The sequence below is a fragment of the Solanum stenotomum genome, chromosome 1, assembly GCF_019186545.1.
Source record: "Solanum stenotomum isolate F172 chromosome 1, ASM1918654v1, whole genome shotgun sequence".
NCBI classification, from domain to species: domain Eukaryota; kingdom Viridiplantae; phylum Streptophyta; class Magnoliopsida; order Solanales; family Solanaceae; genus Solanum; species Solanum stenotomum.
In genome coordinates, this window is record NC_064282.1 from 83251753 (window position 1) to 83264043 (window position 12291).

At 31.2% G+C, this 12291-nt stretch overlaps 1 pseudogene; it reads left to right on the forward strand.

Annotated features, from left to right (window-relative positions):
* The first annotated feature begins 345 nt into the window (after window positions 1–345).
* The window catches only part of LOC125857690 (aspartic proteinase 36-like), a 33585-nt pseudogene continuing 21639 nt past the window's right edge, over window positions 346–12291 (forward strand).

The window sequence follows — 12291 nt, forward strand, 5'->3', positions numbered from 1 at the left end:
GGCTTTTCTATAACGACGGGATAGGTCGCTACACCACCTCTGAACTAAGAGGCATGTTGTGTTATAACTGACCTGATATTTCAGAAGAGAGTTTTCTTGATCATTTACAGTTTGCCTTAGCACCTCTTTTTTAATACACATGCTTATTCTTGTGAGTTTCCTTAGTGAAACTTTCTAAATTATATGCTTCTTATCAACTTTATGATCCTTGGTATAAGTTTTCAAAGCAATATATTTATTCTTAGAGGCAATGATATGATGATTATTAATTAGTATGAATGTGTTTTTTTATGCTTATTGACCACCATATTACACTAACTTTTTATGCTTTCCTGTAATTTTAGCATGTACTATACAAAAATAAAATTGGGATCTCCTCCGGGAGAATACAATATGTTGATTGATACTGGAAGTGATATATCATGGATTTCGTGTATCTCCTGCAGCAACTGTCCCTGAACAAGTGGACTCGGGGTAACACTTCTTGTCCTTCATACTTTGATACTTTTTTTAGTTTTTTGTATAAATTATTATTGTTATAGCCCATTTTAATTAGGTGAGTGCAATATATTGGTGATTTATAAAACTAATTAATTTAAGAAGTCACCATCTAAATTATATTTATGATGAATTAAGATACCTAAATATTAATTAAAGTAATGCTAAAATTAACTTCAATTAATAGGCTACTTAACTTATATGATTCTAGGTAATTTAGGATTTAGATTATTCTAAAGAAAATGAGCTAAGCATCCCATGAGATATGTTAAAACGGTTAACTAGTCATATTTAGATCAAATAAACTTGTTATTAATTATAAAAAGTAATATTTAACATTTGAGAAAATAATTCATATCTAGGTACTAGGAATTAGGAAATAAAAGTAATATCACATAACTGCATATAAGGAAATAAAAATACGAAGAAAACATTTAAACTATGATTTGTGTGAGCCTAAAAATAAGCATGCTCAGATAATTTAGAAAAGACTTGTTCATGCAGCCCCTTACACTACTGATTCATTCTAAACTTTTCCACATCATTTAGTCAAGATTTTTTAGTAAAGAATTAAAATCTACACACAATATTATTAATACGAGCATAGAAGTTTTAGTTGACTAAGATTTATATAAAATAATACCTTTCTTTTAAAGCTCCTAATCAAACTCAAAGTCAGTAAAAACTCACACGAAGACTCGAAATTTGTTTTTAAAAAAAGTATGCTGAAGAAGTTCAGAAAATTCAATAGAGAAAAATGAGTGCAAATATCACTATTTAAGCTAAAATTTGGTGCGAAAGCACGTTTAAGAACAGGTTTGGTGTCTATTAGATGGAAGTGTTTGTTCAGAAGGGAAGGAACAGTTTCTTTCCGAAATTTTGATCGTAACAATTTTGCAAATTTAAAACAATTTTGCTTGAATTAAAATTAATTAGTAAAAATGAAAAATGAAGCTCGTCCAGAAAATTTATCAATCAATCATTTGCCGAAGTCGAAGTAGAGCGACGACAACAAGTCGATGACATCACAAGGGGACATTCTCTTCTCAACTCTTCAAGAGGTAGAAGCAGTATTTCTAAATGTAAACACAATAGTTCTTCTCTTCATTACCAACAAGGGAGAAATGAACTTTATTAAAATTTTATTTTTCCTCTATTTCTCAATTCACATTACACCTTATCTTCAAAGCTTAATCTCTAAGAAATCAGAACTCAGCAATCCCCCAAAAGGATGGGAAATGTCTATATTATAAAGATGTATGCATGAAAAAGTTGTATGCCATAAGTAAAAGGATTAATTTATGAAAATGTATGCGTGAAAAAGTTGTATGTGATACGTAAGGATTAATTGCATCTGAATAAGTAAGTTTTTCTTTGAACTTTCCCTAGTGAACATATTTCAGATATACTTAGTAAATTAGATATCTTTTAACTATCGTGATTTAGTTTATACCTAGACAATATAATTCACACAACTAATCCCTTAACCATCTTTGGCTATCACTATTTTATTCATTTAGCCATAAACAATGTCTGATTCATAAGTGTCACGACCCGATTTATTGAGTCATGATGATACCTAATATAATCCACGAGTAGGTAAGCTAACTAGTAACCCAAAAAAACAAGTAGTGGATATAAAGGTAGAAATAAGGCAGAACAATAAATTAATAACATAAATAGAACAAAACAGCGGAAGCAAGCCATACAATATATATATATATATATATATATATAAGAGATACCTCCCAGAACCTAGAAGTCACAAGTATAGAGCTGTCTAAACAAAATAGTATAAGTCCCAAAGTTTACCCAAAATACAAAGCTTGTCTCAAAATGCAAAAGACAAGCAATCTAGAATATTGAAAGAGACAGGTAAATTCAAGACGTCAAGTGCTCACCCTCGACTCTGATCCAAGATGCAACATGCTCGAGTAATCAATGATGATAGCTGGTGCTCGGACCTATATCATGAAAGAGATGCAAAGTGTAGTATGAGTACCAAAACAACAGTAATTAGTAGGCATCACATAATTACTGAGCAGGAAAAGTAAAAGCAATATGAAATTATAGAATCTAGACACAAACAGAGGTCAAAACATAAAAAACTACACATGAGTGTACTAAGATAGAAAATAACTAAGTAGAGCTAAAATAAACCAAACTGGACCCTATAAGCCTAGAAGGTTACACTTGTGCATATGTTATGTAAAACCCGAACGCACCCCATAAGCCTGACAGATACACAAAAAAGCTAAACCTGCTAAGAATAATATATGATGAGTCCGGTCCAGAGAAGGTGTAGACCGGACCTATAACTGTGAATAAACTCCAAGTAACCAATAAGACCTAGTCAAAGCAAAGGAGTGCGGAGCCCAGACCTCGAACCACAAATGGTCTGCAAAAGGGCAATAGGTCATAGCTAGTGTGCATCGACTCTGCAAAGGATATAGATTATCATGACTAGACCTTGAATATGCAATTAGTAGGAATCAACTTCGTACAGGATAGTGAGCAACATGACCAGACCTTAAATCTGCAACTAGAAACGACTGTCAAAGGATCTCATGTCAAACCATCATAATAGGGCTACTGTGGAATGACGTCCACTCCCAGGTAATCAGAAAAGCACTCTTAGATCGTACCAACTGAGTCCTAAGTCGCCAAGCAAAGCCCAAAATCTCAAACATAACTCACGATGCCATAGAAAGAGGAAGGATGGATAAAAAGGTCGTCAAAACTGAGTCAATGACTAATCTAAGGCGCATTCTATTAGACTTCAACACCCGTCTACAAAGAGCTAAACCATCTGAAATGGCGTTAGATTAGAAATAAGGCCTAAAAGGCTTCAAATTTCGCAAGTTTATGGAAAGCACTAGTTTAAGACTAGACTAAGGTCAAACATGCTCAAACATTTAATAATAACAATAATTAAGACCAACCACAAGGTAAGGATGACCACATAACCTAACAAGCATGCTCATAATGCTTAATAATCTTGATATAAGCCTATAACATGATTTCTAATTAAAGTTAACATGATCAACTAGGAACCCACCCCTAACTCACTCAAATCAACATAATTTCATGTATTCAAACTCAATCATGTTTCAAGAGTTTTTCCTTTCTATACGACCTCCGAATGCTTTTATACTTTCAAAAATAGAATCACAATGTTAATACTGTCACTTAGATACTAAATTCACTAAAAACAAAGACGAACCAATTTTGGGGTCAAAACAAGAATTGTGGATCACACACCGAAATTTCCAAAAATGACTCTGTCAAAAGGTTCGAAATAGTAAACCAAACTTTTGTTCCAAAATGGAACACATTTCGGGGCTAGGAACAGTGGGAACTATCGTAATCGCGACTAGGCCTCACATGATTGTGATGACCATGAAACTGACTCTACACAATCGCGACAAAGCATCACACGATCGCGATGGGTCACACAATCACCTCCATGCGATTGCGAGAAAAGGCCATGTGATCGTAAAGAACAAAGTGTCCTACACCAGAACTCAACAACAGTAATTCACACAAGGCACAAAAATCACTGAATGGACCCTCGAGATTCGTTTGAACCTCTAAGTACACAAACTAGATATGTACCCAAGTAAACTCAGCGTTTAGGACTCAATGAAGCCATCGAAACATGGATCTAAGGTCTCCTTGACCCAAATCCCATGAAAGTTGGAATAATTAACTTAACACTAAAAAAAAATACCAGACTGCCCTCGAAACCTCAAAAGTTCAACCAAGACCTCTTCAAGGTCTAAAATAATCCTCTAAATCCAATGTTCTTATCAGAAATCTAATTCGAGCATTTGAACTCCAAATGTTGACCAAACCCAACACAAGGTCTAAATTCACTTAGATTTCCAACTCAAGGCCTCAAATCCACGAAACAACTCTGAATTCAGAAAACGACAACACTCCTAGACCAACTTCCACATTCCACAGTTGATGAAACTGAAGGAATTCCATTCTGAGACTCGAAACTCTGGTTGTTACGAAAAACCAATTTTAACAACTATAAACCTATCAAAACTCAAAACTTTCAAAAATCACGACTTTTCAATCAAATTTCAGAACCAACTTCGCAAATTGATCAAACATGAGTAGGGGAAATTATCAGGAGGGGTAAAATGGTAATTTTATGAAAATATCTAAAAATGATATTCCGGGTCATTATAGAGGAGCCACGAATGATAGAGTTGAAATAAGAAGAATTGTAGCAGTGTAAGTGCAGTAATTGTGGATGTTGCTTTTCACCAAAAGGTAAAACTAATCCGGGAAAGACAAGGGGAAATTCAGAGAAAAATGATACTTCCTCCATCCAAATTAATGTAGCATCTTTCGAATTTTGAGATTTAAAAATATCATAAGTTTTTTATTTATTTTTTGAAATATTTTGAATTGTCAATTATTGTGACTTATATTGATTTTTACACCGTTTCCAAAAATGTATATTTTATTTTTTAAAACTTAAAAAATTCATGCCAAATTTCATAGTGAAACTTAAATAGTTTGATTCTCATGAAGGAAAAAGTGTCATGTAAATTAGGGGAGAGAAAGAGTATTGTTTTGAAATTTGATCAGAATCATGTGAGAGAGATATGTTGAATTAAAAGTTTATTTTGAAAACACCCCTGAACTTTGTGTAAATTATTAATTTTATCTCTGAACTATTGACAGCTTTAAAATCATCACTCTACTTTACTAACTAATCTTAGATACACCCTCGATATACAACATGTCACGTCACGAGCCTACACCTTGGGCATGACCGACACTCAGAACCATTGTTGGTCCTAAGTGAACCCTTAGCCTGACTGATTACTAAGCAAAAAACTATACATACATGTGGAATCCTTATAAGATGGACATTCAAAATCATTTAAAAACATTTCATGCAAAAGTCTAAAATAAATCTAAATATAAATAATATTAATAATAATAAAATGTTTAAATCATTTGAATACTCAAGACTGAACTAACTCACTAATTTTGTCTATCTATGAAGCCTTTACTAACTGAAGATAGGCGTCGGGACAAAAATCAAAACTACCTGAATATTCAACGAAAAATGATTAAAAAATCAAATAAACTAAACTAACTAAATTGGAGCCCTCCGAAAGTGAGGAGGTCTCACTGACTGTTGATGGAAAGAGATCTTACCGAACATATGCTATCGAGAGTACCTACAAACTACATCATAAAATTATGCAGTGCCAAATGGCGTTAGAACATTGAATGTACAATACATAATAAAGTTGAATGAAGCAAATAACTAAACTAAATAAACAAGTTGGAACGAAACTGAAAGTAACCTGACAGAAAGTGGAGCGTGGAGCCTGACCATGAAGTAAAATCATTTAAGTTTTATAATCTAAGATGCAACAATAGATAATACTGAACAAAAATATATAAATAGATATACTTTACTGTATTACACTACAACAAATGTGCTATTTATCTACAAAATTATTAGCTACAATATAAAATTTGTCACTAATTGATCATTTTTTGTGACAAAAATTCTATTTCATCTCTAAATACATGAGTCACTTACTATTTGTGACGAAACATAAAATTTCATATCAAAAATTTGTCTCTAAAAATTTGCCACCAAAAAATGATTTGGCGCCATTTATTGAATAACATTAGACATGAAATATATGTTATTAGTTACACACCATTTTGTCACTAATAATGTACCTTATTTGTGACAAAAAAAAATTTGTCCTAAAATTAGTTTTATTTTGAACACGAAAAAAACATTTTTATAATTGACACAAATTGTTGTTTGTAGTTAAAAGTTATAAGTTTTAGTTCAAAATATATGCTTAATGGTGACCTTAATTTTCGTCACTAATAATATACATAATTAGTGACAAGCACTTTATTGTCGCAAATGACCCAATCATTTAGTGACAATAAAAATTTGTCACAAAATATGCAATGTGTTAAACAAAAATAATTTAAATTGTGGTTCATTTCCTACAAAAAAAACTCATAATTAAATACTCATATGAACCGAGCCCATCAATTAATTGGGGAGGAAAAACTAAAAAATGATGAATTCAGTGGGTTTTATAAAAATGACAAAAATTATTCATTTTTCTTAAATTACACAATTATAAATGCATAATCCAAGAATGCAATCGAGATTTGTATTGTGGAAGAGTACCATTATACCACTAGTTTGTTATTGCTTGTTGATCTATTTTTTTTATTTGGTACGCTTCAATCATTTTTTTTCACAAAAATAATCGATGAATTTCGTCATTTATTTTATAAATAAATTCTTGACTATGTTGGTCGATTATTTTTAATGTGTTGATTGAATCTTTGAGCAGAAAATGATTCACTCAAATTAGTTTTATGAATAGTAATTTATATATATTTTTAAAACACAAAATCAAGCAAATTTTTCAATCTGTGAAGCAGTAAATTTTGAGGTTTAATTTACCGATAAACACGACAGAAAAAATAATTTCTTTAGTTTTGACAAAAAAAATTTACTATTACTTCAAAAAGGTTGAAAAAAAAAATTATATACATTTTTCGTGTGTGTTTGTGATTTGATAAATTGTAGGCTTTTCTAAAAAATACTTATTTTTAGTAGTAATTTCAAGTATAGTTCTCGTGCCTTTTCTAAATTGTTGGACTCCTATATTTATAGTTATAGGAGAAAAGAGTTGTGATAACGAAACATTTATTTTCACCTACCAAATTGAAGTGATATAATGATATTTGATCAATTGAAAAATGTCACTTTTACTTGTGGCGCATTTTTATTGACCTTTAATTTGATTAGCCATAATTTAATTTGGACACTACCTTGATTCTATTGATTTTTTTCATTTGACTTGATGTGACACGTCAATTGACACAAAATTCCAAACTAAACTTCTAGGATAATATGACATCTTAAATTAAATAATACTCCCTCCGTTTAAAAAAGAATGACCTCCTTTCCTTTTTAGTCTGTTTCAAAAAGAATTGCCCATTTCCTTTTTTGGTAACATTTTACTTTCAACTTTCCATGTGGCATGTTTAAGACCACAAGATTAAAGGGCAATCTTGTACATTTGACATAACTTTAATTTAGGGCCACAAGATTCAAAAGTCTTCTTTATTTTCTTAAACTCCGTGTCAAGTCAAACTAGACCACTCTTTGTGAAACGGAGGGAGTATCAGCTTATCATTTGTAGCTTAAATCAATTGATTAACCCAACAAAATCAGATCATTAATTGGATCTATATTTAGTGAATTTAAATAATTTATTCAATTTTGTTTATCCACAACATTTTCTTGAAATAGTGTATCTTGAATTTAATTAATCTAATTCTTTCATGAATATAAATTCAACTAAATTTTAGTTATCCACAACATTATGCTAGTAATGTAAAAAATATTACTACCTTCGTCCAATTTTATTTGTCATATTGCGCTTTTCAAAAGTCAATTTGACTAATTTTGAAAGTTAAATTAGATTACATTAATTCGATATTTTAAACAAAAAATTTAGATATTCAAAAATTATACGAAAAGTACTGTACATTACAATTTCTTGCATATCAATGAAAAAATACATCGTAAAATGTTTGTCAAAATTCTTATAGTTTGACACTAAAAAAAGGAAATCATGACAATTAAAAGTAGCCGGAGGGAGTAACTTTAAATAAACTTGGTAATAAATTAATGATATATTTTATTGTTGCCAAATATATTAACTATTGCTGATAAAGCGTTTAATTTTTCCAAATAGGTACATTATTTGATTTGTTGCCTAAAACTTTTCTAATATTTCTCAAATTTTCACCAAAAAAGAAGGTGGGCATATTCCCTCGTTTTTAGTAGGGCTGGGCATTCGGTATTTCGGTTCGGTTTCGGTTTTTTTTTTTCGGTTTTTTCGGTTTTTATACAACGTGTACCGAATACCGAACCGAATTATTTCGGTTCGGTTTTTATTATTTCGGTTCGATTTATATTAATTCGGTTCGGTTTTTGTTAGTTCGGTTTTTTTGTTATGGGCCTGCTTAGTGGGCTTTTTAAAATTTTGTAATTTTTTTGTTTATTTTATTTATATTTATATCTTTTTACTTATTTTACTCTATTTTTTAAATTATTGTATGATGAAAAGTACTAACTACGAAACTGCCGTTATCAATTATCATTGAAATTTGCCCTTGTTAATAAATTATAATTAAAATACTACTAAAAGTGTAAAAGCCAATAAATTATAAATTTAAATTAAGTACTACTAAAAAAAGCCTTGTGAGTAGTTCCAACTTCCAAGTTCCACACTTGTTGTTATCATTGTTCTTTTTTTTCTTTCAAAAAGTAACACACAATTACACAAATAGGCAAAGAGTTGTGACACAAATCTCTTTAACATTATTATAAAATACCATAGTTTTACTCAATTAATGTAGGGCAACTCAATTAAACTATCAACCTTTAGTTTCCTAAGGAAACATTTAAATCCATTTTTATCCCCCTCAAAAATCGAATAAAAAAGAATGAATCCTTAGAATAATACGAAATGATGTGGCGGTTTTAGGCCAAAAAGGCACTATCAATAGGCCAAAAGGCACTAACAAGTAACAAGTAACAATTTAACAAGTAAATAAACTTCACTACACTTCACAAATACAATAATCGATTGATCATGCCATTACACAACACAATAACAATCTAACAAGTAACAATAATGCACCAATGTAGTTTTCATGAGACCACTTTCAAGTTTCAAGTGCCAACAATAACAAACAACAATAATGAGCAACAAACAATGTAGCCTCTTCCATGAGACCACCTTCAAGTTTCAAGTGTCAACAATAACAAACAACAAACAATGTAGCCTCTTCCATGAGACCACCTTCAAGTTTCAAGTGCCAACAATAACAAACAACAAACAATGTAGCCTCTTCCATGAGACCACTTTCAAGTTTCAAGTGCCAACAATAACAAATAACAATAATGAGAAACAATGTAGTTTCTTGACTTTCTTCCATGAGACCACTTTGAAGTCTCAAGTGCCAACAAAATTACCAAAACACTAACAAAACTTGGTACTTTACACCTTTCTTCATTGTCTCGACTTTGGACCTTTTAAAATAAAATTAAATGTTAGAATACTACTTTTAAGATTAAAAAAAATGATATGATTAAATAAATGACGTATTAAACTCACCACTATTAAATACTTGAGACTTGCAAGCCAATCATAGATCAACAATGGAAGAGTTTCTTCCACTATTTGCCATCTCTATAAATAAGAAAATCAAATATGTCATACAACACAATAAGTCTTTTATTTTTTCCAAAAACAAATAAAAAATAAAAAGTCTTACCAAGTTCAATTTTTTCAAGAAACTCCAAACTTTCTTCAACACAAATAGGCTTAGTTTCTTGTCTAAGCCAATCTTGAACACAAATAAGGCATTGCACACATTTGGGAGTCAATGAACTTCTAAAGGGATCAAGAATACGACCACCCGTACTAAATGCACATTCCGATGCCACACTCGACATAGGAATAGCCAATACATCTCGAGCCAACTGTGAAAGTATAGGAAATCTAGGAGAATTAACTTTCCACCAAATCAAAATATCAAAGTCCTCAGATTCAGGCTCTTGGTCTTCAAGAAGATATCTATCCAACTCAGATTTAACACCTAAACTTCCAGAATCTTCCTTTTGTTTCTTCATGTAAAACTTAGTTCTCAAAGAATTTGTTTTCACATTTTGAGAAAGACCATAAGTAGATGAATCAGAGGAGTCAGATGAAGATGATTGATTTTTAGAACCTTTTGCATACTTACTTACATAGATCGCAAACAAATTCTTTAAGTAAGCATTTACTTCATTATTCACTATCTGTCCCTTTTCTTCCCCAAGTAATTCTTCAAGAGCAAAACTAACATACATAAATTTATTGCGAGGATCCAAAACAGAAGCAATAAAAAGCATTTTGTTCATCTTTTCAGGAGTACCCCAATATTTCTTGAACTTTTCTTTCATCCCCGAAGCCATTTTACTCAAATCAACATCATCACTTGTCATACATACTTTCAAGTATGCATCAAGCTCACATATATCCTCAAAATGAACATTACAAGTAACATACCGTGAACCTGAAACTTTCAATGTGAGCTCATAAAATTTTTCAAGAAACTTTGTGATATTCCTCACATTAGCCCAATCCTCATATTGAATTGAACCTGCAATACTTCCATCTTCACAAACATCAGTAGCAAGAAAATAATTAAAATTACCATCATAAAGATCAAACCTCTCAAAAGCCTTTTCAAATTTTTCTGCCGTGTCCAACATCAAATAGGTGGAATTCCACCTAGTAGGCACATCTAAAGACAACATTTTATCACATTCTATTTTTTGCATTTCAACACATTTCAAGAAGTTTCTTGTCCTTGTAGAAGATGATCTAACATATTTCACCATTTGTCTCACCCGTTTGATAGAAGGACCAATTTCTTTCAAACCATCTTGCACAATTAAATTAAGTATGTGAGCCATACATCTCACATGTAGATGCTTACCTTCCATCATATTAGTTCCCCACATATCTAATTTTTTGGACAACTCTAAAACCGCCACATCATTTGAAGAGGCATTATCAACCGTAACAGTAAAGACATTGTCCAAGTTCCAATCAAGTAAACAATTACTAATACACTCAGCCAAATGCTCACCTTTATGACTAGTGATAGGACAAAAATTCAATATTCTTTTATGAAGCACCCAATCCCTATCAATAAAGTGAGCAGTCAAACACATATAATTGATTCTTTGCACCGAGGTCCATGTGTCTGTTGTGAGACAAATTCTTGGTTGTATTTCTCTAAAAGACATTTTCAAATTCATTCTCAATTCACCATAAACTTCATAAGAATCCCTTGTTATGGTTCTACGGGAAGGAATCCGAAACAAAGGTTGAACTTTACTCATAAACTTCTTAAAGCCTTCTTTTTCAACAAAACTAAAAGGTAGCTCATCCAAAATTATCATCTCAACTAAAGCTCTTCTACATACCTCTTGCTCAAATTTCCAAGTCTCTATCGAAGAACTGTTACTTTGAATATTTAACAATTTTTGAATGCCAGGTGCAACAGGCGGGGGCTTATACACTTTACATCGGTTAGTCAAATGTTGTCTCAGTCCACTTGTTCCATTTCTAGTTGTATTAGCAGCATAATTTTGTTTACAATGTAAACACTTTGCTTTAACTAATAAACCATTTTCAAAAAAATTTTCGAAGTGTTGCCAAACAGTAGACCTAGGATCCATTTCTTTTCTTTTTTTTGTTTCCTCTGTGCCAATTGAGGCATCATTGCTAGTAGTAGGTGTATTATCCGTAGAATCAGCCATACTTATTCGACTTTGATTAGCCACACCCACATTTGATTGATTTTGTTCAGCCATCTATATAATAAAAAAAAACATTTCACAATGAATTCACACTTAGAATATTAAGGAGCAAATAAGGAAAAGAAAATGATAATTGGATGCATTTTTTCATTGTGGTTTCTTTTTCTTTATTACTTTTGCTCTTCTTTTTTTTGTCTAAGATTTGACCCTTTGCTAGAAAATAGAAATTAGAAAATACAATATTACAATTATACAAATGAGCAAATCAAAATAAAAAAATAAAGTTTAAATATAAAAATTAAAATTATACAAATCTGAATCTTTATTAGTTTATTTCAATGGATAGATCAAATCACAAATGCACTAAAATATTCTCAAGTAATTGA